At 45.1% G+C, this 22,416-nt stretch overlaps 1 protein-coding gene across 4 annotated transcripts in view; it reads left to right on the top strand.

Annotated features, from left to right (window-relative positions):
• Positions 1 to 22,416, top strand: part of CACNA2D3 (calcium voltage-gated channel auxiliary subunit alpha2delta 3) — a 781,459-nt gene that overhangs the window by 27,916 nt on the left and 731,127 nt on the right. The gene's annotated exons all lie outside the window — the stretch shown is intronic.

Here is a 22,416-nt window from a genome sequence, read left to right as displayed (position 1 = left end):
AGGTCACAGGGTCTCTAGGGTCTCTGTGATGGCATCTGGCTATGCGCCCGAGATCCTGCCCTGGAGCTTTGGGGCGTCACCCCTTGGAGGGCACTTGACCCTGGGTGCCCAGCAAAGGAGGCGAGGGCTTCCCTGTCCCCTGACTTCTTTGGTCCCCATGCACAGATGGACCCATAGCTTTCCCGCCCAAAGCTGGGATCTGCTTCCCTGGGGGTCAGGGAACGTCCCACCCGTGGGTCTTTGTGCGCCACCTGAGCCTCTGAGTCACTTGGGGAGACCCCAAAGGACTCCCCACGGGGGGATCAATGCTGTGGGCCCCTCTGTCCTCTGGTCGCCTGGTTGGCCCCCCTTTCCCTGCCTGCGATTGCTGCAGTTGGTCACAGGGTGGCAGCAAGAGTCAGATGCGGAGGCTGCACTGGGCTCCCTTGTAGCCAGGACAGAGCCTCTGGCCTCTGTGGCTCCCCCCGCCTCTTCCCAGGCAGGACACAGGCCCGGGCTCAGCATCGCTCATGGCCTTGTCTTGCCTGCACTGCAGGTTCAGGGAAGAATGAAAATCCCCCCTTTTAGTGAATAAGGCTAATGACATACTTGGATTTCTATTTAGTCCTTTCTGTGTCCCAAACCCGTCCTGTTCCAAGAGAACCAGTGCGCAGCTACCAACAAAGATACAAAATCAATCCTGGAGAAAGCTGGCTTGAGGGTGCAGCTGTGAGTCCCCTGCATTGTTTACTGGCTCTGCCACCAGGGCACGTGGCTTCGCTCTTCATCTGTAAAATGGGAAAATCGATAGCTTCAGGGTTATGAGGGCAGGGCCGGCAGTGATTGGGAGCCAAACAAGAAACACAAGGAGAGGAGCATTTTGTAGGGCGAGGATGACAAGCGTGGTTCCAGACATGTTTCGTTCCGGGTGCCCACAGGACATCCCAGAGTACCTGCCAGTGCTCTGTGGTTTACCAGAAGTCTGGGAAAGAGAAAGATTAATTTGGTACCCGACTCTTGAGAAAATGCACTTTGTATTATTTAAGTAACATAGGGACTCTCTCTTATTTATAATGTTTTTATTATTTTCTTTTAGTTATATTGAATTTATTGGGGTGAGCTTGGTAAATGAAATTATATAGAATTAAACACAATTCTATACTATACCATCTTCTGTATATTATATTGTGTGTTCACCACCCACCCAAGCCGAGTCCCCTTCCATCACCTTTCATTCCTCTTTTCTCTTCTCCAACCTCCCCCCAACCCTCTTTCCCTCTGGTGACCAGCATGCTGTTTTCTAACTATGAGATGTTATTTTTTTTTTTCTTAATCCCTTCACTATTTTTACTCAGACCACCTCCCCTCTGTCAGCTGTCAGTCTGTTCTCTGTATCTATGATTCTGATGCTATTTTGTGTTAGTTTATTTTGTTCATTAAATTCCATATATAAGTGAAGTCATATGGTACTTGTCTTTCTCTGATTGGTGAAACTCTCTTAACGAAATCAATTTTTCCCTCCCCCTCTTTTATCCCTCCCTCTTTTCCTCCTTCTCATGCATATGTGGAGACACATACAAACATACAAAGAATAGAAGCAGATTTTGCTTTCTCTGGGAAAGTCCAGTTTTCAGGATCTGCTTCCCTGTGTAGAAAGAAAAAAGAATGTTGGTCGTCCCTGGGGATAAAAAAATAAAACAAAAATATGAAAATCCCCTAAAACTCTGGGATTTGTCATTTTCTGGTTTCTCCCTTTTAGTTCTTAATATAGGTGTTAAAGGTCTAAGCTTTTGGGAAATGCTCTGAGGATTTTTAAGGAAAAATATAATGGAAATGAAAGGCAGATGGGATAGTTTTATTCTGGGGCAGGAGGAGAATGAGAATGAATGAGACCCAGGCATGGGCAGGGTTTGAACAGGCCTGGGCACCCCATTCTGGTCTTGCTTCTTCAACACAATGTGCCCATAGTGCCTACATCAGATGGTTCTGATGTAGTTTAGAGATGTTATGAGGGCTCACCAAATAATCTGGTTTGTGATAAACTCTCAATAAATGGTAACATTATTATTATTTTTTATTATTGTAATTATTATAACTCAACTCCCTTATATGGTAGAGCTAAGGCCACATTTTCCAGGGAGAGGCACAAGTCACATATTACAACAAAACATTAAGAGGAATAAAGAAAGTGATGATTACAATTCATTTAGGATTGGGGAATATTCTAAGCAGAAATAGCTGTTGAAGTAGCTATAGAATTGGTGCTTCATATGTGATAGATTAATGGATAAGTGGATGGAGGAAGGGAGAATAAAAAGGATGGGTGAATGCATGAATGAATGAATGAGATGGATGGGAGAGTATATGGATGAAAGGATGGGTAAGTGTGAGGGAGGAGGGAAGATGGGTGGAAGGGGGTGGATGGATGGTTGGGTGAAGGACTAAATAGGTGGATGGGTAGATGGGTAATTGGGTAGGTAGTTGGATGGAGGGAAGAGTGAATGGTTTGTTTTTAGGTGGATGAATGGGCAAGTGAATGGATGTTTGGAAGGATATTAATAGATGTATGAGTGGATGAGTGAATGGATTACTCTTACTGTGTTTCTGCAAGATTTATCTACACCATTCTAACAGGCTCTTTAGAGCATTGAGTCAAGTTTGCCTTGGGTTTGGTTACTTATGCCCTTGATATTTGTCTCAGGACACTGAGACCCCCTACTTCACCTCTGTCCTCCATGTGGTCTGGAAACAACATATAGTGGTCAATATTATGCTTGTAGGAAATGATATTAAATGAAACATTCCCCTCTCAGGAGAGGGACATTGTACTGTGGCTAAGTTTATGTCAAATATCAAAACTGGAATGTGTGGCCATTGAGCTTGTACCTGTTTCTTTAAAAACTGCATTTCTATCAGCAGGTCCTCTTATTTGGTAGGACTTTAAAATGGTGCTCACTTAAAAAAATCCACTAGTGTTTGGCTTCTTTTCAAAACCTCTTCTGATTAAATGCACGTGAACCCCACTCTCATACAGTCTAGCACATAGTAGGCCTCCCATTTTTTTGAAGCATAAATAAATGTTTCTCAGAGGTTGATCATGTGCCCACATTGTGTCCCAGGGAACTTGGGTGGGGGGAGTGGACAAACTGAGAAAGAGGTGAATCACTTAAGGGTGCAGAGAGAGAGAGAGAGAGAGAGAGAGAGAGAGAGAGGTAGAGGCAAAATAAAACCTCGGAATGTAATTGTCCTGTCTTCTCTGTTTAATTTTTAATAGTGTTTATAGAACAAAAACACATGGTGAAACAATTTTAAAGAGACATTTATAGATATTTTTAAGTGCAGCCCGTGATTGATCTTTTTAATACTAGAAGAATTTTTATCTAAGTATGAGGGAAAAAATGTGTGGTTGTTTGCCTCGGTGCTTACTTCCTGGGAGCAGATTGCCGAGGCTGACCCTCATTGTGCAAACTGTCAGAGAAGCAAAGAGGTCCCTGGGGAGGAAGCATAATGTACGTTGGACTCATAAAGGTGGTGCAAGTGATGTAGCCAGGAACCCATGGTCTTAGGAGAGCTGCATCCCCCTCTAGTTTGCTCACGTGCTCATTATACTGCGTAAATAGGCCGTAGGTCCACCGAGACCCCACTCCTTTTGGGAGAGAATGCAGGCCGGTTCTTCTGTATTCAGTACCCACAGGCTGTTCAGGGTCTGGGGGATTGGGTTGTAGAGGCGCTTGGTAAGTCAGTGTCCACATCTGTGAAAGTCAGTGTCCACACCTGTAAAAGTCAGTGTCCACACCTGTAAAATGTCTGTTCTTCTGGGGAAAGTTAGGATCACATAGGGAAGCACTGACCTCTACGTTTCATACAGAAACACATCAATGCCAGCAGCCTACCCGAATCTCTTGGTTCAAGACAGTGACAGTAGATAGGAAAGGAGAAACGCACACAAGTGCATTTTGGAGTCAAACTGAGAAATGGGGGGACCCCAGGGTTGAGGGGCTTGTGGAATAACTTAAATCTTACTTATTCAATAAAGACTATTGAATACCTGCAGTGTGTCAGTCACTGTGATCGTGCTGTTGTTTATGAATGATAAAGACCACAAATGTGGCCTCACTCAATTTAGTTGGGGAGGAGCTGAGGAATTGATTGGGTAGATGCTAAATAAAGGAATAAATATATAGTGAATAAAGAAGAGAAAACTTAAAGGGCTGAAGTGCATTTTTTGAACTTTATAATATGATCCACAAACTGATTGTGTTTGTGTGTATAGTAATTGTTTTTTCTTATATGCACATTGCATTGTTTTATTTTATTTATTAAAAAAAATGGTAGTTCTGCTGCCCTGGCCTGTGTGGCTTAGTTGGTTGGAGCATTTTCCTGTCCACCAAAGGGTTGCAGGTTCTATTCCTAGTCAGGCACATACTCAGGTTGTGGGTTTGATCCCTGGTCAGGGTGCATAAAGTAGGCAACCAATCAATGTTTTTCTCTCACATAGGTGTTTGTTTGTTTGTTTGTTTGTTTGTTTTTTTCTCTCTCCCCCATCCTTTTTCTCTAAAGTCAATTAAAGAAGTAGTTCTAACTCACCAAGTTGATTTTGTTATTTATTATTGGGTTGCTTATTGCCTGAAAAGTTTTTGAACAGCACTGAACCTTTCCCGCTGGGTTTGGCTGGTACACTCCTCCTGCTAAAGAGTGATGCCGTCTGAACTCGTTCAGAGCCTCGGCTTTGGCAGCATGGGCATTGAGCCAGTGAAGAAGTAGAGGCTAGGTAACGTGGTAGTCTACAACCAATACTGAGTTCTAGACCCAGCCCAGCTTTGCAGCTGCCATATATGGGGATTTGTTTCACTATATGACTGCAGATCACATGTATTTCAATTTCTAGATCTTTTTCTTCCTCTGTGAGATTGATGTTATGTCTCCTCCATTTCAATCATTTGGTTTTACCTTCATGGGCTTATCTACTATTTACTGTTTTCCTATAAATTGATTTAACTTTTTTTCTCACTTCAAGGAAATTGTTTAAATAGAAACTGTAGAAGCACCACAGATAAATATCAAACCATTATCACCTGCCATAATTTAAGCAACTGCTATGGAAACAAAACAATGGGACTGGAATCCAGCTGGATATTTTTGCTTGTGGAAGGCTCTTTGCTTGAGTCCTGTTCTCTCTTAGAGAGGGACTTAGGAAAAGTGGTTTTATTGGTCAGGCTAGGCTGGGCTGTGCTGCAATAATAAGTACATCTTGGAATCTCACAGAGCTGAATGACCTTCCTCAATTGTACCATAGTCCTCAATTGTCCCACACCCCAGGGCAGTGTCCGTCCTCAGTCCCCACTCAGGGCTGCAGGCCACTTCCTATCTGGCTCTCCCTGCACACCATGTCCTATCTGGTTGCTGCAGAAAGGGGAAGACAAGGAGGAGGAGAGGGGGCACACATAATTTCTGCTCAGATCCATTGCTGAACTAGTTGGCTTCAGGCTAGCAGCAGGGGGTGTTGGGAAATAAAAAGGGACACACGGGTAATTTGTTAGAGGTAACCTTTCATAATACAACATTTAGGTTGCTTTTTTCTTTCTTAACATGGGCAAAAGAACTAGTTGTAAGGAGGAAACCTCCTTTGTGGCCTGGGTAAATGTTATTTAACGTTGGGTTATCTGTCAGTCGGGTCTGCAGGGACGCCTGGGTGAACAGGCCCTGTCACCAGAGCCAGGACTATGGGACAATTGAGGAAGGTCATTCAGGAGCAGGGCTGCTTCCCGGAGCTAATATTCAACCTGAACAAATTTTGTTTTAGAAATAATTATCTTCCAGAACTTTTATTTGCTGTAATTTAAAAATACAGTGCAACTTTATTGTCCCACTAATCTGCTTTTCATGTGATCTTACTAAGGGTTTGCCAAACACAGTATTATCTTTAGGAGCATAATTACCAATATTTGTTTATAGTTTGCTTTCTGAAGCTATGCAGCCTGACTTATGTGCATAGGTTCTATCCTCCCGGCTGAGTGAAAGCTCTGTGAATACAGGGAACTTTTCAGTCCCCTCTTTGCCTTGGGCTGGGTCACACTGGCACAATCTGAGTTAGTGACCCGAGTACAAATAGCTTACCTATATGAAGAACGCAGGAACTCCAGCAGGGGAGTGAGGACATGAAAAAGAAGACAATAAAGGGTGCTTTCTCAAGCCTGTCACCGTATGGACAACTGCAGTGTGATGTGCTGGGGCCTCTGGGAGACAGGGCAGTACACACTCCATGGAATGATCCAGGGTGAGGAGCTGGGCATGTACACAGGGATGCCCATTGGCCTATGTTTGAGACCTGCCCCTGGGAGCCGTCAGTCCTCAGCACTGCCTGCCCAGTTGGCAGTTGGGCGGACGTACATGGGGCATCTTGCCTCTGCTACCCCCACAGTGTCTAATGGTCAGCGCTTTGACTCCCAGGGAGCCAGATGCCGAGATGGCCCTCATTGCCTCCCGGTCTTCGTGTTCTTATACCATCTCCTTCACGGAATCAGGGCTGGCCCTTCCTGGCAGAAGGGATGTGATCTCTGAGGCGTGGGTTTTGCCTCGGTCTCTAGGATTCCTTGTGGGGGTAGCCCATCACTGTGCCCATGTGGAAAGGAGGTGAAGCCGCTGGCTTAGAGCTAAAATTGACTTGCTGGCCAGATGAGTGAGCCACTTTGAAAATGAGGTCCCCAACCCAGCGATTTTCAACCCTTTTCATCTCACGGCACCCGTAAACTAATTTCCAAAATTCTGCAGTTCACCAAAAAATATATAATATCTGACAAAAAATAGGTATAATTTTGATTTATTTATATAAGACAGCTATTGTTGTATTCACTGTTGTCATTTTTCAATTTGACAATCTAAGGGAAATAAGGTCAGTGCCCCTGACTAAATAGTCCAGTATTGCACGTTTAAAAAAATCCTTGCAGCAGACGGATTGAAAGTCGTTGCTCTAACCTCGTGCAGCCTTGAAGTGAAGCATCCCCAACTGAGACCTCATGGCAGCCACTTGAGAGACCCGCACGTGAGCTCTGCTCAGCTGAGCCTCTCCCCCACTCCTGACCCACAGAAGCCACAAGAGATAAGAAATGATCATGACTGTTTTCACCCACTGGGCTCTGGGGTGACTTGCTATTTAGCAATAGGCAACTAACATACTCACCAAAGCCGTGGTGTGATTTACAAGTCAGCAGAGGTCCCTCGCCCTGTGCTGGAGGAATCTACCCTTCAAGTGATGGATGCTGGACATGTTTTACCAAAGATGGTGGCCTGGGTGGCAGCAGAAAGAAGACAGGGGAGACATTCTCTTGCAAGGACTCTTTCCAGTTAGCAATTTCCTGAGAATCGTTGCATTGAGAAGTTCTTTGGGAAGCGGGGAGAAGCAACATATAATTTTGAAGGGAGCTGCCTATTTCAGAAGGAAATTGCCACCCAGGGTGGGAAACAGAGCAGCTCTGGGCCCTGGAGGTGCCAAACACCGTCCCCGCGCTGTGTTGTCTGTAATCTCTGGCTCCCGCAGTCTGGCTGCTTAGAGCTTTGCGGTTCTTCAGCAGGAGATGGGATGGCATTAGCCGCCCCCTGGCCGGCTACTTCTGTGTCCTTTTATTTGTCTTCTCTAGGGGGTGTGTTTTCCGTACCTGTTAATTTAGGGCCTTTTGTGAGTTGTTTTATTGCAGATGCCTTTTGTGGAGATTTTGTTCCAGGTCTGCTGGAAAGTGTTTTCAGTATCGATTGCATCTTTGAACAATATACCGGCGCTCACTGCTCGCCAGGAAAAAAGGACTCATCTCGAACGCTCAGAGCAGAGTGCAGCGGGCTTCCTGAGCCAGCCCGTCCCAGGCAGAATCCTGCGGTGTATCTTCTGTCCAGTATAAACTACCTTGTCCTCTGCACGTAAAATCTGATCTCTCGAATAACAAGAGGGCAGATGCAGAACCGGCTTCTCGGAATCAGAGGGCTGCCCTCAGTCTTCCAGGCGTGGCCGTGTGTTTCCTGTTGCTGTTTTTGAGGTTTGATCCAGGCCCCACACGTATCACTGCTGGGCTTGCTTCTGTGCTGTGTGAGGTGGTGGAGAGAGGACACGTGGTCCCGGGGAATGGGTTTCATTTGTTCACCGGGCAAGCATTCCTAAAACTTTGGTGCTGGAGCTTGTGTCATTCTCACCATTTGCATCAGTGCGAAAAGAATAGGCTCTCTGTGATGGTCGCAAATACTGCATTTGCCCTCCCTCTGGGCACGTGTTAACTCTCACTTGCCACGCTGTGAAGTGTGGCAGATCACTTGCCATTGGCCAGTGGGATCTAAGTGGATGTGATGTGTGTCACTTCTGGGAGAAGTCCCCGAGTCCCGTGTCTGATCACCCTGCATTGCCACGGCAGTGTTTTTAGGCGGCAGAAGGTCTGTTTAGCCCTTAGTTTTAAGTCATCCCTCTGGATCAAATCCTCTTCAGGTCATCCTAATTTTCCTGCTTCATTATTTCCTGTTGGATCCAGCCATCATTAAACGAGTACCTAATCACTCATGAACATTTGGAAAATGGGGGAATATAGAAAGAAGAGAAAAAAAAAATTCTTAATTTTATACCCAAACACCACTGCTATTAATATAAACATTGTTTTCAGATTTCTTTCTTACTCAGTGCAGATTTTTTAAACTTGATTATAGTCATTTGGTATGTATAATTTTATGTCCTTTCTCATGGTGGTTATATCATCCACAGTGTTATTACACACTCTTCATAAGAGTTCCTTTTAATGACTATGTAATAGGGTACAGTTTAAATGAAAAAACTTAAGCGATAGAATTAGAAAAAATTTCTCACTTGTGCCTCCCATGTACAGTACCACGCTTGTGCTGGATGCAAAAGCAAATAGCATGAGTCATTATATTCTTACAGGCCTGCTGCTGATAAATAAATGTTTATTTTATATCTAATCCCATTGGGACTAGTCTGGTTTTGTTACCGCTAAGTTCTTTGTCTTACTTAGCTCATGGAACCTGCCTGTTTTAAAAAACAACACTCACAAACATTTCTCTTCTCCATGAGGAGGACTCAAGCTTGTACAATTTTGGGAGTGCACTTTATAAAAAAACACACACACACACAAAATTTCGAATGCAAAACAAAGTACAGCACATTATTTAATTTAACAGTTGAAAGTGTCACTTATGTAACAAACATACCACAAACATTACAAAATCCAGAACATAACATAACATTATTATTACTATTTTATTTTAATTAACTGCTGACATGTTTTATAATTATAATAAAAAAGATATTTATTTTTTTCCTACAGTTTTTGGCAGAATGTTCATTGATCTGCTTTTCATCCATTTTATATGGAGAGAATAGAAAGATGATTCATTCTTTGTTTTTGGCAGTTCTTCACATGGGATGCCCAATAGAATAATTTGGAAACTATTAAGAATCCCAAAGCTCAGGATGTTCCCTAAATGACTTAATTCAGAATTGCTGGGACTCAGGCATTAGTCTTTTGTAAAAGCATGGAGTGAGAACCATAGTTAACGATGGATGATGGAAATTAGACCTTTATTACAGATGGTTCAGAAAAGTTTCTTTCAGCTTCACTACTCGTTATTGATACTGTCATATATATTTTCAGTCTTGTCATATTTGGAAAAAACCCTACCAGTTTCTTTCATACACGATTTGTGAGATTTTAGGCCATTTAAGTTTTTCTGTTCAGTGACTAATCTTAAATGTTCTTGCAATTGAGGACACTCACTGACCACTTTGTCATTGGTGCTATCATTCTCCAGGCCTTTTACAAGTTTTATGCTATTTTTTATTGAGGTCAGTATTTTGTGCCAACAGAGTAAGAAATTGAATGGCCTAAAGAAATGTGATTGGATGAGGCCATTTCCGCTGAGGGAGAGTGTGAGCAAAGTGAGGTCCAAGAGGTCAGTCTTGTGTGAATGGAGGACAGTGGGTGAGTGGAGTAGCTGTGGGCAGTGCCACCAGGAAAAGGAAAGTCTGAGTGCAGGTAGGAAACTGCCACGTGCTGGCAAGCACTGGGGAATGGATTGATAAGCAGGTGAAAGACAATATCATGCGGTGTTAAGAGTATTCCTTTCAGAGGCTCCTACTTCTGTGATTATTGCTAACCAGCAATGCCCCTAATGTAAAATGACCAGACATCCCGCTTTTGGCGGGACAGTCCAGATTTTTAACAATTTGTCCTGCGTCCCGCGGCGCCTGGGGACTCATGGGTCCCAGGTTCGATTCCGGTCAAGGGCATGTACCTTGGTTGGGGGCACATCCCCCATGGGAGGTGTGCAGGAGGCAGCTGATCATTGTTTCTCTCTCATCGATGTTTCTAACTCTCTATCCCTCTCCCTTCATCTCTGTGAAAAATCAATAAAATATATTTTTTTTAAAAATTCGGGACTTTTTTTTAAAACGCCAAGGGATGTGGGACAAATTGTTAAAAATCGGGACATCTGGTCACCTTACTCTAATGGAAATAAGACATGCATATCGCCCTCTCTGCCCAACCTCAATAGATCTCCATCTCAACTTCCTCTTCACTGCATCCCAACAAACTCCTGGCCACACCTGTGCACCTGCTGGAAGAGGAGGGTGACAGAAGACGAGAGGGAGCAGAGGTTACAGTAACTTTTGTTAAGTTTACAAAAGCATACGGCATGGCTAATCCATCTCTGCTTTTGTACATGAATTAGTAACTGAATGTTACATGTGCTGGTCAAATTGAGGCTTAAAAAGGAATAAGTAAGAACTACTGATGACAAAGTTTCAGCCCTAGGACCTTAAACAGTTCAAGCTTTTGTGCCTTCCCTTCAGTTTCATTGTATGAGAAACGATTGTAGCTTTTTGAGACTGCAGCCTCACAGCCTGTGGAATGTCACGATATTGAAAAGCATCATTCTTGGGTTGCCATCCTGTTTCCACTGAGTTCCCCGCCAGGAGGCTCCTTTAGGAAATTAGCAAAGGCTGGACCAGAGCCAGCCTCCTTAGGATTTCTGAGTCTCATCAGTCCCTGACATTAGGACAGCGATGATTGCTCCTCAGGGAGTAGCCGCTGTGTGTTTTTATACCATCCCAGCCATGGGTTCAGAGGCTCATGGGCTCGTAATTTGGGTGCACATTCATGGTCATGGTCATTTCCAAGATGTATGGGGTCCCAGGAATCCTGGAGGGGTTCAGGTCAAGGCAAAATATGGAATGAGTCTTAATCTGCAGGCGAGGATGTGGGGCCAGAGCGAATCTGTCACTCAGGGGTGTTTACTGAGTGGATTCATCTGTGTGGCATAGAGATGTTTCAGCTACTATTGCTAAGTAACGACACCCTCCAGAACTGGGTGGTGAAAAATAAGCATTTTTACATACTCATGGATCCTGGGATCGGGGATTTGAACAGGGCAGAGTGACTTGTTTCTACTGGGACCTCATCTGGGAAAACCTGGAGCCTGGGGATGACTTGGTGGCGGGGAGTTGGAATCGTCTAGAGGCAGCTTCAGCTATGCATACATCCTGGGACCTTGGCTGGGCTGTCAGCTGGAACCCTGCATGTGGCCTCCTGTATAGTCTCTGTGAAGGATGGCTCGGACTTTAATGCGACAGTCAAACAAGGAAGTGGGTTACTTTAGGATGTAGACTGCCAAGTTGGTTGGCATTACTCTGCCATGTTGTGAAGGTTCAGTCAGTAAAGGTCCACCCAAGTTCAAGGTGAGGGAGTGAGAAGGTTTTAAAAAGAACATGTAACATGGGAAATGTCGCCATCTTTAGAAAACACAGTGTGACTCAGAGGGTCCCAGGTGCTGCTCTCCTGAGACATTTAACCTGTGGGCAAGGCCGTCAGGCATTGAATTACTCAACAAATATCTGTTGAGCACCTGAAATGTCCCAGGTTCTGTCCTCAGCTATGGGGATTCAGAGATAAATAAGATGGACGTGCTCTCTGACCATGGAGCTTCCCAGGTGGTGGCAGAAACTGACAGGAAAGAGTTAAAATAAATATAAAATGTAATGCCAAGTGGTGGTAAGTAGTAGAAAAAAAAACAAAAACTAAATCAGGTAAAGGGATAGGGAACGAGAGACACTATTTTAGATAGGGAAGGCCTCACTGATTAGGTACATTATAGGCAGGGGAGAGCAAGTACAAGGCCCAGAGGCAGAATATTGTTGGCAATGACTGAGAAATGGCCAGGAGGCCAGTATGGCTGGAGCATAACAAGTGAGAAGAGTGGTTGAAAATGAGGTTGAAGTCTTAAGGGTCAGATGTTATAGGACCAGGCTGTGGTGATGCCTTTGGATTTGATACCGAGTGCAATGGGAGCTTGTCAGCTTTTGCTGGGTTTTGCTGCAGTAACAACCAAATCTCAGTGACCTACAACTGCAACGATTGATGATAAGTACTGTGAAGTAAAATCTCAGGGGAAGCCTTAAGGAGTGGCTGCAGCCCACCTTTCAAACTTTCAGTCAAGACCCACATGGTTGTTGACCTTCAAAAGCTGACTATAACTTTGCTGCACATCCCCTTTATCCCAGGATCTAAGCCGAGGGAGTCACCTTTCTCTGGGAGATGTTGTCCTAGTGGTGGAAGGAAAGAGCCATGGTAGAATCCATGATAGCACATAAAGCTGTTTCTTTGAAGCCACTCCTCACATTTCATTGGCCAAAGTCTGTCACATGGCCGAGCCTGAGATCAGTGGGGTGGGAGTGCCAACCCTCCCAGGAGGAGGGGTAGAAAACAGTTATAAACAAGCACACTCTGCGTCTGAGACCATGGAAGGTTTTGGAGTGGTACTGACATCTAATTTGCCTTTTCATTAGATTTCCTGGAGAAACAAATGTAATACAGCCACTGAATGGAGAGAGAGGTAGGAGAGTGCTGTGGTGCTGTGGTCCCCAGAGACCTACATGCTGGGGAGGTATCAATCCAACTAACTACACACCAAGCCTTCGGGCATGATGTCAGGTGTTCACTGGAGGTGCTCAGCCCCTTCCCACACAGACCACAAGTTCTAGTTGAGGAAAAGACCGGTGAATAGTCAGATTCAGTATAGTTTGGTTGGTTTCTAGATAGAGGTCAGCCCAGAGGGCTGTGGTAATTCTGACCAGAGTGCCTAACCCGATCGGGAGGTCAGGGCAAGAGGAGATTTCTTGGTGGAGACTCAGCATCAAGAAGGAGGTAGCTGGGTCTGGAGGAGACAATTGGGAGGCAGGGATAGGATACGCCTGGTAGAGGGACTAGCATCAGCAAAGGCTCTCAGGTGAGAAGGATGCTTCATGTCACCTTTTCTCTGTGTGTGAGGCCAACGTGTCCCCTGCCTTTTCTGTGGGACTTTATACCCTGCCCTCCCATTTCTTTTGTCCTTCTAGGAGCTCAACAAGTTTATCTGGTAGGCATATTGATTCCACATGCATTATATTGGCAAGTTTCAAACTTAGGAAACTGCCTACTTTACTGAAGTATGGAGCAAACAGTTCACGACCTGTGATTAGCACACTGGGCAAGCAGTCGGAGCTCCCTCTGAGATGGGACTTCTGCTCACATTCTCCTCCTCTTGGGCACTCAGTTGGAATTATCTTTGTCATTTTGCTCTCTCAACTTTGCAGTTTCCTTTCAGATTCATGTATCTGGCCTTTGTTCAGACAGTTCCTAAGCCTTTGTCCTCTGGGGTCACTTTTTAGGTTATTTAAAAGTTCAGGCGGGGAAGGTATGGCAATCTTCTAGTCCTTGCTGCATTCCCCGGAGCTGGGTGCTTTGTGCCAAGGCTTGGCGTATCCTCACCTTCTGCCCTCTGGGTGGTGTACAGAGGCGTGCTCATCTCTGAACAGTGAGAGCCCCAGCCCTGCCAGTTCCAGTGAGGCCTCAGACAAGCCACAGACCTTGTCTGTGACTTAGGTTGCTCCTAGGGTCCTTGTGTGGATTTAGTGTGCAAAGCACTGAACCAGGGCCTGGGTAAACAACATCCATCACCTTTACCACTGCTTTTCCCTTTCCTTGAAGTCGAATAGAGCAAGGAGCCAGAAAACCTGGTTTTTAGTCTCGGCTCCGGCTCTTAAGGAGCTGGGTGACCTAGGGCAAGATGCTCTTCTTTTCTGAACCTCATTTTTCTCTCTGTCAAACAAGATGGATGAATGAGCTCAGTCTTCTTGACCAGAAACTTCAGTGGCATCTGGGGAGGCACAGTTCCTGGCTGTGTGGCATGATTCCTCATTGTGTGCCCGCACTAAATGCCAGTGGCCTCCCCCACATCGGTGCAAACCCAAACAGCTCCTCCTGTCACCAATTATTTCTGGCTGTCCCCGGGAGTTGGTGATAGAACTGCCCCTGGTTGAGAACCCCTGAACCAGCTCATCCTGCACTCCATGCTGTCTGACACCCTGTACCAGTGTCAGAGTGAGGATCCGGCAGGGAAGATAGGGCAGTTCCCTGGGGCCTCTGCTCCTGTGATCCTGAGACAGCTTCCTTTCCTCCGACTCAGAAGCTTCTGGGCCCCCACAAATGGAGGAAGCGAGGGGTTTCCAACAGATAAAAACACAAGCCTGATTTTGTCCTAAGGATCCCTCTTTGTCCCCTGGTCACATTCTTGGCAATTGATATACGACGCCCTCTTGGGAAGGTGGAGAGGCAGCCATGTGATCACTGAAAATACATTTGACCTCCACTGATGTAACTTGAAGTATGTGACCTAGAAAAAGGATCCACAAAGAGAGGTGCCGCAAGTGTTCTGCGGAGAGAGGAGCTGGGCGTGCAGTGACCGCAGCTGAGCACCTGCAGTCCCCGTCGCCTTGTTTGCCAAGAACCGTAGAGATGGGCAGGGGCTTTGTTCAAAACCTTGAAACTCGCAGTGTGGATCCGTGTGGAGCTGGCCGCGTTTCCTTTCGGCCTGTCTCAGCATTTCGGAAAGGAAGGTCAAGGCTGGACATTTGACCTTGGCGGACTTTTCCTTTCCAGCTGGTGCTTTGCGGTCCCGAGGGCCATTGGCAGCCTGAGTCCATCATGTCCCTTTGCCCATTTGTTCCCCTGAGGTTGACAGCCCTAAATTATAATGCCACTTGCCGAATACCATTAATCTTAAGCAAGCAACTTACTGCAAGTTATTAGCCGCTCACCTTGAAATTCTGTGAATAGAAAAGAAAAATACCCTACTGTCCAGAGCTCATTATTAATTGAATATGTGCTGGAAGAATACAGAGAGTGTCATTAACTCTTCGAGATAGGGGAGTTTGTTGCCCCCCTTTATTTTATTTTATTTTATTTTATTTTATTTTATTTTATTTTATTTTATCCTTGGATGTTCTTTTAATTAAATTACTCAAATTTGGTAATTTGGGGAAAGGTTCTCCTTTCTTCCTCCATACCTTCAATCCCAAGCATTTTAGTTAAGAAGCTGTTAGTGATGCCTCTGCCTCCGTGGTGCTTAATTTATAGAAGATGAATTTTCAAGAGTTTGTTGCATTTATCAGATAATTTTCTGAACCTTTGGGAACATTGCTAATGAGTTTTTCTGAGATGGTTTGTGTATCTCTTTAGTGTGGAGAGATGAAGATTGCCGACTTAATAGTCTGAAGAATCCCAACATCTTCATTTATATTTGAATGATATATTTTAGATCATTCCTCCTATCGAAGATATCCTGGTGAAAGTTAACATTTTGGGGGAGACTTTTTGAGTTATAATATTACCTGGGTTATAGGCTTTTTTTTTTTTTAAATTATAAAAAGTCTAGTAAGATAGTTTTGAGAAAAAGAATTGTGATTCAGTCTTTGAAGTTTCCCTCAGTCCCTATATAGAATTAGAATTTCTACTTACACAGTGTCTGCTGGTTCCTGTTTTGCACTTCATTCTCTCCACCTTGTTTTCTGACTGAGCTCTTCCATCATCTCTTTGAGTTGAGACACCTGTGCTCCCCGCTACATTGTAAACTCTCCAATAGTGTTTAGATGTCCCCAAGTCAGGCACATAGTTGGCTCACAGTAGAGTTTTCAGTAAAGGTTTGTCAAATGGGAAAATGTGTGATTTCCCTAGCCCTGTAAAGGCATTGGTGGGCACCAGGGTCAGACTGCACCTGATAACCTCCAACTCTGATGATTCATCCCCATCTTTCCGCCTTCCTCCCATTGAGATGTGGCATCTCTGTGGGTTCCTTACTCCCCCTTTGCCAGTTGTCATACATAACACAGTCTGAGGAGACCTACAGTGACAGCTCAAGCTTGGGAAAGAGTGCATTCAAGATGGTGGGCTCCAGTGGTGTCTTAGTGGGAAGGCCATGCTCAGATCTGTGGGTTATTGACTAAATATGGAGCCAATTTTTAGAATCAGAGAGCGTGGGAGGCAAGGAAGGGGCTTTGAGCTCATGCTGTTCATCACCTTCATTTGGTGGTGGAGGAGATGCCGCAGGGTGAGGTTCTTTTGTTACTTTGTTAGCTAGTGAGTGAATAGGAAAAGAGCAAAGGGAAGGCCAGACATTATAAGCATGGTCATCTGGGCTACTTCACTAGAACACTACAGCTTCATAGTTTCTAGGGAACCACTGGTTCACTCCCCACAGATCCCTGGAGAAAGGAAACAAACAAAGGGGGAGATGAGCATATATACAGTGAAGTTGGAGGGAAGGTGCTTGCTTGTCAGTCTAGCATGGGAAAGGGGTCATTGGCTAGGAGGGTGAAGCCCCTGCAAGCGTGTGAAATCTTGGAAGGGTAAAATCCCCAGACACAGAGTTCCTTCTCTCTTGAGCTCTTCTTGTGCCCTCTTGCTTTCTTGTTCCATGACTCACACTCTCTCCCTCCGCCATCACGTGGCCTTAAGCAGCTGCATGGCCCATGGCCATGTGGACCCCAAATGCAATGGACTGTAGCTGGGAACACAAGCTATGTCCAGCCTTCAATCCATCTTTTCATTTTGTCCTAATTTCCTTCACTCCTTTTTTCATCTTCATTTCTAATCCTTTCTCTTTTTTCCTATTTTGTCCTTTTTAGTGAACATTTCAATAGAGCCAACACAGGACTGTTATGTTTGACTCCTTATGACAGAAGGAATAGATCTTGAGAGGGGGGAAAAGTTGAGGCAAACAATGAAAATGAGGTCAGTGGGAGCCTCCTGCGCAGAATCTGGGACGCTGTAGGCTCTCCATAAATGTTTGCGGAATGAATGAGTTTGTCACTTTCATTCATTCGGGCTGACATTATTTCACATTTACATAATGGCGAGTAGGTTCTGTTTAGTTTATCCATGCAAAAATATTCTTTGGATTTTCTCTCGTCTGATTGGGGTGCTTGTCTTTTAACATGTGAATAATCTAGAAGTAATGTTGCATAAGTCAGGGTGATTTCAGGATGGGAGTTGTTTGCAGTTTTTAAATGGAAATCCCAGATTTGGAATGCAAGGATGCTCACCTCCCACGATGCGTTGGGTGCCTGGGAGCTGCTTCGTGAAGCCTGGCGCAGTTCTATTTACAATCCAAACGAGACTCCAGGCATGTTTGCCAAAGTCCGCAGCCTTCTCAGCGCTCCTGCCAGTGTCCATGTGCTTGGCCCAGGAGCACCTGGCCAGAGCTTTACTTTCAGAGCAGGATTGTGCACTCGCTGGAGTTTGTTTATGCAAATGAATTCACAAATTGATGCAAATTAGAGAAGCAAGGAAGGCCCCTTCAGGTGGCCTGGGCCAGTGCTCCTGGACTCCCAAAGGCTCAGCAGAGAAAAGTTTGGGGCCTTAACCTTCTTTGATTTCAGTGCCAGGGAATATGATGTAAGTGCTTCATCCCCAGGGCTGTATTCTGAACCCTCACTGTCCTGGCAGGAAGTCCTGGACACTGGCATGAATTTCCTTCCAGTTTTTGTATGCACTGCCTCGCACCCAAGATGATATTGAAGTGGACAGTTCAGGATGGTCAGGAATATGATCAGGAGTCTGAACAGACAGACGGGATGTTGCTTATTGAGGGAGACTTGTGAGCTGTTAGTGTGTTGTGGAAAGAGAACCCCGGAGCACCATTAGTCTTAAAAACACAAAACTGAAAAGCTAAAAAACAACACGAACAAAAACACAGTAATTCAAATTTCAGCAAGAGAATCAAGGCTGAAAAATAGTGCCTGATCCAGTAAATAGAATAGCAGCCTGACCAAGGAGCTGGCCTTGCTCTCTGGGTGGCAAGAGACAGATCCAACTCAAGAGCTTTTTCATGGAATCCAAAGACTGAAAATAATGCCCCCTGGTCCTTGGAAAGGACCTGAGTTACATTTTGTTCAGTGGGCCATCATTTCTTATTCTCCTTCATGCGTTTATTATACAGTTTATTGTGGCAATTCTGTGAGCTGGGCACTTGTCCCTATGGAGTTTACTATCTACTGGGAGAAGCAGAAAATAAATAATAAAAATATAAAAATAAGTAAAATTGTGACATACAATAAAGAAACAGAACAGTGATAGGGAATAGTGTGTGTGTATGAGAGAGAGAGGGAAGGAGGGAGAGAAGGAGGGAGGGAGGGAGAGAGAAAATAGTGATAGTGTTGATGTGGGGGGAACATGTTTTGTATCAGGTGGGAAGGAAGACCTTTCTCTAAATGTTAATGGCAAAAGGGAACCAGTTGTTACCTGTGAAGTTGGACCTTGGTTTAGCAACCTTGGTTTTTGAGTTTGGCTAAGAAAATAATTCAGAGCCAAGGAACTCAAATATAAGCAGAAGTTATTTAGGAATCACAGTGGGTGAAGTGAGCTGTGGGAGAAGGGAGCCCGCTGGACTGCATGGACTCAGGAAACAAGTTGTAGAGGCAAAAGAAGGCCCTTGGAGCTTAGGAGAGAGAAAAGCACGCTCTCACATTGGGTCTTTCCTCTTAAGAGTTTTATCTGTTCTCTAAAGGAAGGGATTTTAGGGGAGGTCTCAGGAGGATCTCAATAGAATATCCATCAGCTTTCCAGGTACGTCCTTTCAGGATTGTGGTCTCTAGTAATTGGCCAGTGCTGATGTCAATCATGCCATCATGCCACCTGGCCTTGCTGTTTTTCTGGGCCTGGAGCTGAAATACAACCGAGATCTCAGTGTTATCTCTAGTTTGAACCAAACTTTGTCTCTGTGGTCAGCAGACCTGAGGCTTTTTTTCCTAAGGTTATCTGATGCAGTGAGAACCGCAGTGTCCTGAGGGCTTAATGTTCAAGGGAGTGGTCATGCCAGGGCCTGTATGAGCATCCTAGGAGGCTATTCTCCGGTCCCCTTGTTCCTCCTCTAAGGGGTCTGCACATGACTAGTGATGCTCTGCTCATGTCTGTCTAACTGCCTACTCTAACATAAGGAGGTGGCATTAATCAAGATCTGAGTGGTGAGGTTGAGTTATCCAGGTAAAGAGTGGAGGGAGAAAGTGGCCTGGGAATGGGCTATTACCATAACAGGCTTGGCCAGGAGACCCACTGAGAAGGGGACCAACATCAGATCCATTAGGAGCACAGTTTGCCTGTTCCTAGTACACAACAGGTTATAAATAAAATTCAAAGCACAATTAAAAATTAAATAATGTACATGACAAAAATATCCCTGGTTAAAATTCTGAGCATCTGAGACACAGTTTGGAATTTCAAAATATTGCTGCTGTGGACCTCTTCAGTATTGATAATTTTGTCCTCGGAGAGTCAAGAAATATCCCTTCCCTCCCTCTCTCTCTCCCTCCCTCCCTCCCTCTCTCCCTCCCTCCCTCCCTCCCTCCCTCCCTCCCTCCCTCCCTCCCTCCCTCCCTCCCTTTCTCCATTCCTCCTTCCCTCTCTTCCTCCCCCTCTTCAGCAATATCACCTAAGAGCAGATCAGTAAGTAAACCTTTCTTTTATTGGAATCAATTTTGCTCAGTAAAAGCTTTTTATTTGAAGGCCAGCAAGTGTCCATTTTAAAGCTTCTATTCTATTTAAGAATCCAAATTTTGTGAAATGTGAATTCAGCTGGAAAGATCAGTAGATTTTATTATTTTTGCCATGCCAATAGATTTGTCTTTCTCTAGACTGTCAGATATTTTAAACTAAAAAGATAGATGGAGTCATTTTAATAAAAAACCTTTTACTGAATGATTGGAGACCTTGCGTATTGATGGAAAGACTGGCTAGGCCATCTGACTACGATTACGGGGGAGGGGGAGGGACTGTGGATCAGAAATCCCTTAAAGGATCTTGAAGTCCAGAGCTTTGAGGATTATCTATCTTCGGCATGTTTGCAGAACTGTTTTTGAGCCCTCTGTTTCCTTTTCAAAGATTGGAAGCATTTCTTAGGAATAACTAAATGAACAGTGAGGTTATTGATGAGGACTTTTCTGAATTCTGTAACTGCATTGTAACTCACATGTTGATACTTGTCATGAGAGATCAATGAGCTTGCTGTGCCAAAGCTATCACTGGGAGAGGAGCCCAAGCAGGAGCTCCGGTGACTTCTTCAAGGAATGACCTGACAGGGCTCCAGGTACATCCTGGCAGGCCTGGCACTTTGTGGTTGTAGTTTCCTGGAGGCAGGGCTTATATCTGGCCATGGGATGGTTCATGCCAGGATGCATTCTGACCTGGCCATTCTGACACACAGAAAAATCACCATCAGAGAGGAAGTGTTACGGGGAAGTTGGGGTATCATCTTCCCCACTGAGTACTGGGGGTGGAGTTCTCACGATATCTTGAGAAAAATAATGTTCTGGGACTTGCATGGGAGGATAAGTGACTTTTATTTGCATGGAATCACATCCCTGTGTTTCTAAAGTCCCATTCCCCTTAGTCCAGTCCTGGGAGAAGTGCAGCAGGGGGTTCAGTGGAGCTGGAAGCAAAGCCAGTGTGCAGAGTTTCTATCCGTGTTGCAGCCAGTCCAGCTGGGCATCAGGCTCATGGCAGTCCATTAGTCTGTTTTGTGTGGAGCCCTTTGGGCAAATGCAGGGGAGCAGGAGCATAAGAGCCCCAGGAGCCAGGTGTCAAGCAAGAGGAAAAAAGAGGAACCAAGAGAGCACACTTCTCTGTTTGGAGGATTAAGTATCCCACATCTTCCCACACCTGCAGTGGCCACACGTACTCTGGCCAGTGACCTCTTCCCAGGTGTGACTGACAGCAAGCACCTTTGCGAGTCTCACTTAAGTTTATTGAGCATGCGTCTATTTCTCCCCTGTCCAGTCCCTTCCTCCAATAATCTGCAGGGGTAGGTCGGTAGCTCCCTGGGGAGTAAAGCTGTAGCTCCCTGACCAAGTGGCCCAGGTGACATAATATTTGGCCTCCCCTTTACTCCTTTCTTTTTGTGAATACTAGGTTAATTACAACCGTATCAGAACGGCAGGTTGCTTACAAATCTCTGTATTTCACGTATGATGAATTTTATGTCCAAAACGGTTTAAGAAATGATCACTCAAAAAGAAAGGTTAAAGAAGTACCGACGATCCACTAAGGTGGGACTCACAAGTAGCTTAAAGATTTAAAACACGCAGATCTCCAGCCAGAATCTGAGCAACAGAGCTCTTTCTCTTCCATGCAGAATGCTTGGTGGGACGGTCTGGTGGCTGTTACAGAAATGCAGGTTACTCCCCTGGGGGTGTTTTCCCATGAACTTTGCTTTATTCTAGGCTGAGATCCTAGGTCGCTGGTGTCTTTCCCTATGCCTCTGTCCTTCTATGCCTTTTTCTCTCGTTCTGTCCATCTCCCTCTCTCTTCTCTTCTTCCCGTCTATTTGCCTCTCTGATGTTCATTTCTGTCCTGTCCTTAAGAGTCTTTCTTTCCACAGCCAGAGCCCAGCGATTATGCTCTGTCCTTCCTCTTCTCCTGACCTGAGGCAGACCTGCTAAATGGCCAGAGAGAAAGCTTCTCTCTTTGGAGAAAGCACAGTGGTCCATCAGACATGCCCAGTGCACACAGGCCCTTGCGTAGCTGAGGGATCCTTAGTGATAGTTGCCCTGCGGTCCTGCCCTCCAGTGCCCGTCATTAGGCATCCAGCACCTCCCCTCCTCCCTTCCAAGCCTGCGATGCTGTTTACGCTGCCTGGGCTGCCAGTGTAAACCTCTGGCCAAAAGGTGTTCATTTGATTTGGCAGGAAACATGTTATTTCTATCAGGCCCATGTGCTTGTGTTCTGCTGAGCCTTTGACTTGTAGTCCTTGGCAAGCTCTGGCCCTGCACACAGCACTGCTACATGCTGGTTGGACATGGCAGAATTGTGGGGTTTTTCTCTTTGGCTTCTAAATAAAGAGCTCCCGTTCCATACTTTGTGCATTCAAAGGCGGTTTCACTGCCTGAATGGCCCTCTAATGTAGGTTGGGGAGATGCAGATCCAGTTGGGCAATGTTTTTGGCACCTACCGTGGGCTTAGTAAGGGGTGGGGAACCTTTCATCTGCCAAGGGCCATTGGGATATTTATAACATCACTCCCAGGCCATGCAAAATGATCACCTTAAAAATTAGCCTACCATATTTGGTCAAACATTTAATTA

This window comes from Pipistrellus hanaki, assembly GCF_964339955.1.
Source record: "Pipistrellus hanaki genome assembly, chromosome: 13".
NCBI lineage: Eukaryota > Metazoa > Chordata > Mammalia > Chiroptera > Vespertilionidae > Pipistrellus > Pipistrellus hanaki.
This window is presented reverse-complemented; position numbering and strand designations above follow the sequence as displayed.